Here is a 6,602-nt window from a genome sequence, read left to right as displayed (position 1 = left end):
CCACACTCTTATTAGGTATAGGGAACTATTTTGAGAATTTGAGAAGAAAAATAAGCAGCAAATTCTAAGTTCCTTAACTTGTTCACAATTGTACACTTTATTCTCATATGCTTCATTCAGTAAACACCTTGGAAACTACATTTTCATCATGAAGTGATTTTTTGTCTTCAGAGACTTCATGTGTGGTCAGATAAAAGGAGTGAACTAATTCTTTGAAGTCAGAGGATGTAACCCAGTATCAGACTCCAGAGAGTTCAAATGCAATATGTGCTTTCCATTATCTTTTAAGTGAAGAGGCCAGGCAGATTCTCTTGATGCTATAAGCTCCCATCAGCAATTAGACATTCACTTCGACTTCATCTATTTCACTTGCCTCCCTCCCTCTTTCGCTATTAGGATATTTTGCAACAAAGCTACAAGAGCTGAAAGCAAACTGGGATATCATTAGAATAGAAAGGAAACTAAAATAAATCTTTTGCCATTCCCAAAGAAATGGGGTTTCAGATTCTTTTTTAGAGACATATCCCCAATAAATTCCCCATTAGCAAGCCACTAAATATTTCATGCTTTCCTAAAGAATGTCTCTCTCTTTTTTTTTAAAGGTTTTGGCTTAGTCATGGAGAGGAGTGGGGTGGGATGTATTTGTGAGTGTCTTGAGAAAGAGGAATGAAATACATAGGCCATTCAATTGTTACGCCAATCACCTACTTCCTGATTCTTCCAGAAGAATTACAATCATTCTATGAGAATGAGGAATGTCTCAAGGCCCTAGCACATAAATAAGTTATGTATCAAAGTGTAATTTCCAAATGTAGCTGACTTGAAATAAAAAACAAATTTAAAAGGATAATCTCTTGGAATGTGAAAGAAGAAAAAAAACTCAGATATCCTGGAAATACCATCACTAATACAACATAGGAATTGTGACAATTCTCTTATTGCTTATAGCTCCTTACAATACTATTATTAATTGCATAAATTTTTTTTTTTAGCTGAGCCATTCTACTTATCCTGTTGGCAGCTCAGCTCGGGAATCGAACCGGTGACCCTGTTGCTCAGAACCCACACTCTTGAGCAAGCTCTTAATCAACTGAGCCACTCGGTTGGCCCCTTGCAGAAACTTTTTTATGAACCTGTTTTAATGAATACTGTCTGTCACTCTGTGTATCTACCTACCTCAGAGTTTATCTCCTCTTCCTTTACATTCCAATACATTTTTTACATGCCAACAGACATACTTGAATGGAACATTACTTTCAGTTGGATCTTAGGCAGAGGTTTCTAGTTTTTCAGTCCTGGCATTTGTCCCATGAGGGATATTTCCCTGAACGCTTATGCTTTTGCTGAATGAGGGAGGGGAGAGTTTCTTCTATAAACCATCTTTTTGTCTGGGTAGTTCTACTAGGGCAATTTGCCCATTCCTTTAGTCTACAGAGCTGTAAGCTTGGGTAGCTGCCACTTAGGGTTTCTCCCAAAGAGCCATTTCCCAGAGGAAGCAGAGCCTGGGAAAGAAGCAAGGGTAGGATTCCTTTTTTTTTTTTTTTTGAGTAGAAGAGGAAACCCTGCCAACCTGCCACCTTCTTCCTTTTTTTTATTCTCATTCTAAAATACTTCTAAACATAGCAAAATACCCCATTCCTTGGCACAGAAAAATATAGGAACCTTTTCCAATTCCATTAAGAACAAAACAATGTTGGTGTGATGATTTTACCGTTATTGTGAAATAACTGTTTCCTCTTCAAAATACTACCTGGCAAAGACTTGCAACTCCAGATAACAGGTAGAGGTGAGAAAAGCTAGACATGGACAAGCATTACTAATTCAGGACACTAGTTAATTATCTTTACCTCTTCATTTTCTGTATCTTTGTATAACTTGAATATTTTATGTAATTTTAAGTAATATGTGTGTATTGCCACCTATTTAACCAAACAAGTAAATATAGAAAATACATATTTAAAGTCATATCTTCACACCTCTGCTTTCACAATCTCATTCCTTCCAGGAACATGTTCTTAAATGTTTGGAATATTTTTTTCTAGACTTTTCAATGCATATGAACACATATAAAAATGTAGAAAAAATTAAATTTATTAATATTATTCCATAAACATTATTCTGACTTGAGTTTTTTTCTTTTGTTTTTATCTCTTGGTTTAAAAAAAAGTCTAATAATACACCTTGGGGATTTTTAAAAGTGTTCATACATCTATATGTTCTTCATTCTTTTTAATGTGTATGGGCAAGATATGCAGTTGAAATCCCCTATTCCTTTTGCTTTATTTATGTTAAAACAATTTCCATTACCTTCCTGTTAATTAAATTATACACACATTTAAAAAAAATAATTTTAATCATTTACTATAGTTTGCACAAGTTTCCCAGAAGTTCTTCTTATGTTATTGTTTGCCATTAAACAAACTCTGAAGGTAGAGATGTATCTACACAATTCCTTAATTATTTGAATTGTTAAAAGAGAGAAAACCAAAACCATAACTCTTCTAAATAATTTTGCATATTTCTGCAGGATATGTTAGTAATATGAGAAACTTTTAGATAGGACCAAGTAATTTGAAGTGGGAATTATTCTGCTTTCTTTATGTAAAGCAAAGGTGTTCTTGCTATAAAAGATGTTAAGAAATGTCAATCAATAACCTATGATATGTGTTTCCTTAATTTATAACTTTTTCACTTTTAGCAATATTTTTCCATAAAAACATGGACAGATTATGCATTCAATAGATATTTATTAAATTCCTAAATAGATTCAGACAGTGCTAGATGTAGCACATGGAAAAGGATCAAATTCCATTCTTAGTTTTATAGTCTAACGGGAAGACAAATATATGAAAGTTAATTTTGAAAGTTATAGATATGAAATGATAAAGACATCCTAGGGAATTCTAACTCAGGAAAATTTATAATACAAACCAGGAGATACTGTGGAATTAACAAAGAAATGGGATAATTTTAGAGCTGTGTTTAATAACAGAATTTGTGAGAAACTCATGTGGAAATGCAAGGTACCTAGGTTTGTCATTATGGGAACTTCAGGGATTTGAAGGATATGCCTAGATGCCTGGAGTAGTAAATGTACAGGGTCCAATACAGGGGATGAACAAAGGGAGGTAATAATAATAATAATAATAATAACAACAACAACAACAACAACAATAATACTAATAATAATATCGCCCAGTGATCTGGGAGAGATCATTATCAGTCCTTTTTCCGACAGGCAAGATAGGAGCAGTACCAATCTAAGGTGACCTTAGGACAGAGTAAAATCCAGGTGGACTTGGAATCACATCTAGGTGAGGAGCAATACCAACAATAACTATAATTACAGTCCTATTTTGTAGTCCCTGTGGGGCCCAACTCTCAGGGACTCACAGGGTCAGGAAATGTTTATAGGCTTTCGAGGCCAGCAGCCCTGACTCCCCCAGGCCCAGGTGGGACTGCAAGGAAAACAACTTGTGAATGTAAGGTGCTCTTAGTGCGCATGTGTGCTGGCACCGTGACATGATTGTATTGTGTTATAAAAACCCCAGTTCTGCTTAACTGGGTGTGGGTTCTGAGTGCTGCTGCTGCTGGGTTCCGAGTGCTGCCTTTGCTGCTGCTGTTTAACTAAGTTCTGCTGCTCTTCTGCCTTCGCTGAATAAAGTGTTGCTGCATTAATGTCAGAGACTCTGCAAGGCTTTTCTATGTTTTGGTACCTCACCACCGAAGCCGTCCCTGCTTGAAACACTCGGACCCAACAGCCCCTTAACTGTCCCACTCATACACTGTTGGTGAGAATGCAGACTGGTGAAGTCACTATGAAAGGCAGTGTGGAGATTCCTCAAAAAATTAAAAATGGAATTACCATATGACCCATCAATCCCTCTTCTGGGTATCTAACCAGAAATTGTGAAAACATTTACCTGTAAAGATATATGTACTCCAGTGTTTGTTGAAGCATTATGTATGTGGCCAAGACATGGAAACAACCAAAATGTCCTTCAATAGATGATTAGATAAAGAAGATGTGAGATATATATATATATATATATATATATATATATATATATATATATATATATATAGTGAAATATTATGTGGCCATAAGAAAAGATGAAATACTGCCATTTGTGACAACATGAATAGTCTTGATATTATCCTGCTAAGCAAAAGAAGTCTGACAGAAAAAAGTTGAGAATCAAATGACTACACTCATATGTGGGGTATTACATTGAAAGCAACAAAAGAACAAGTCAAGCAAACAAAGAAACAAAAACTTATAGACACAGACAATAGTTTAGTGGTTACCAGAGGGTAAGGGGGAGAGGAGTGGTAGATGAGGGTAAGCGGGATCAAATATTTGGGGATGGAAGGGAGCTGACTCTGGGTGGTGAGCACACAATGCAATATATAGATGATGCATTATACAATTGTACACTTGAGACCTATATAATTTTACTAACCAATGTCATGCCAATAAATTTAATAAAAATTGAAAAGAAAAAAGATGTTCACTTGAAAAAAATTGCCAAGAACCTCTGAAAAATACAATAAAAATACAGGCTTTGAATGACTAGTTATTAAAAATTATCATAAAGTCTCTATACAGTATGTTTTGGTACATAATGGAAAGCCAATAAAACAAAATAGAAAATCCACAAATAAACCCAAATGATTATAAAAATTCTATTGTTTTCTGTTTTCTCTATCATTGGCTTCTACTCTTCTTAACTTCATAAGGTGGAAGTTGAGGTTATTGATTTAATACATTTCTTCTTTTCCAAGATAAACATTTCATAATATAAATTTCCCTCTAAATGCTGCTGTTTCAGTGGAACCCAAATTTTGATATGGTTTCTTTTCATTTTAAGTTCAAAATATTTTTTTATTTTTATTTGTTATCTCTTCTTTGTTCATGGATTATTTAGAATTGCCTTTAGTTTACTATAACTTAGGGGACTTTAGAAATATTTTTTCTGTTATTAATTTCAAATTTCATTCCACTGTGGTCAGAAAACACACTTTGTATAACTTGAATTTTTTTTAATGTCAAGACTTATTTTATAGCTGTAATGGTTTATCTGTGTAAATGTTTCATGAACAAGTTAAAATAGTGTATATTCTTCAGTTGTTTTGAAGTATGGTATACATGTCAGTTAATGTTGGTTGATAATATGTGTATAGTTTTCTAGAGCTGCAATAACAAAGTAGCACAGACTGGGGGCTTAAACAACTGAATTATATTTTTTCACAGTTCTGGACAAGGTGTCAGTAAGGTTGATTTCTTCTGAGGCCTGTCTCCTTGTCTTGTAAATGACTTTCTCCTCCCTGTGTTTTCACCTCATTTTTCTGCTGTATAAGTCTGTCCTAATCTCCTCTTCTTTTAAAGACACCAAGCATATTGGATAGGGCCCACTTTAGTGATCTCATTTTAACTTAATTACCTCTTTAAGGACTCCATCTCCACATACAGTCACATTCTGAGGTTTTAAGCGTTCAAACTTCAACACATAAGTTGAGGGAAATGGTGGCACAATTGAGCCCATGACAGTATAGTACAAGTATTTTTTATCCTCTCTGATTTTGCCTCTTTATTCTACTAATCATTGCAAGATGAGTGTTGGAGCAACCAGCTATAATTACATATTTGTCGATTTCTCCCTGCATTTCTATTAGTTTTTGCTTTATATTAGGTGTATAGTTACAATTTTTATCCTCGTGATGAATTTACCCCCTTATCATTATGAAATGGCCTTTTTCATCCTTGATAAAATTTTGCTCTAAAATCTGTTTACTTGATATTACTGTAATATAGCTACTCTAGCTTTTTTTTCTTTTTAATTGGTGTGGATTTCTTGAAGGCAGCACAACAGTTTCCAACACTCTGCAAATAATGCTTAATCTTTTACAATGAGTTTGAATTCTAAGACTCCACCAGGCTTTAATTGAAGCTTGTAATTAATCTTGCATTTCATATTTTATAAACACACACACATGTATGTGCATACATACATACAAAATATATACATTAACAAAATTATACATTATATTAAAACAAACATTGTATATATATATTATATACAAAATCACTTCATTAGTGTTTCTTCTGACACTTTTAAGCCAGCTGTGGACCACCCAAGGTCTAATTATGACATTTTGAGAAAGAAATACTGAATTTTGCCTGGGGTAAGGACATTTTGGCTGTGATATTTTAAATTTCAGCCCTTAGTTGAGAAAGTCCTGCTAATGGTATTTTCACTGAGTCCAAATTAAGAATTATCCTGATGACTCACTATAGTAGTTAGAGGTAACTCTTTGTTGTTGAATATAAACAATAATTAGGACATTTTCCAGAATGTAAAATTTGATTCTGCTATACTTGTTCAAATCAGATTTGAACAATCAATGAGAGAATAAAACTTTTGTCACAAACGTATTTTTTTCAGGTCTATAATATTATAGTTAAAATTGCAACAATATCAACAATTATTTTAAAGTATGTATTTTAATAAATATTAATAATTATTTGCTTATAAGTCTACTTATCTAATTTAATTATTATCACAAAAAAGGAACATTACTTTCTACAGTCTTTTTTTAAA

Source organism: Hipposideros armiger, unplaced genomic scaffold (genome assembly GCF_001890085.2).
Source record: "Hipposideros armiger isolate ML-2016 unplaced genomic scaffold, ASM189008v1 scaffold_1447, whole genome shotgun sequence".
Classification (NCBI taxonomy): Eukaryota; Metazoa; Chordata; class Mammalia; order Chiroptera; family Hipposideridae; genus Hipposideros; species Hipposideros armiger.
The sequence above is the reverse complement of the archived record's forward strand: the minus strand, read 5'-3'. Positions refer to the sequence as shown.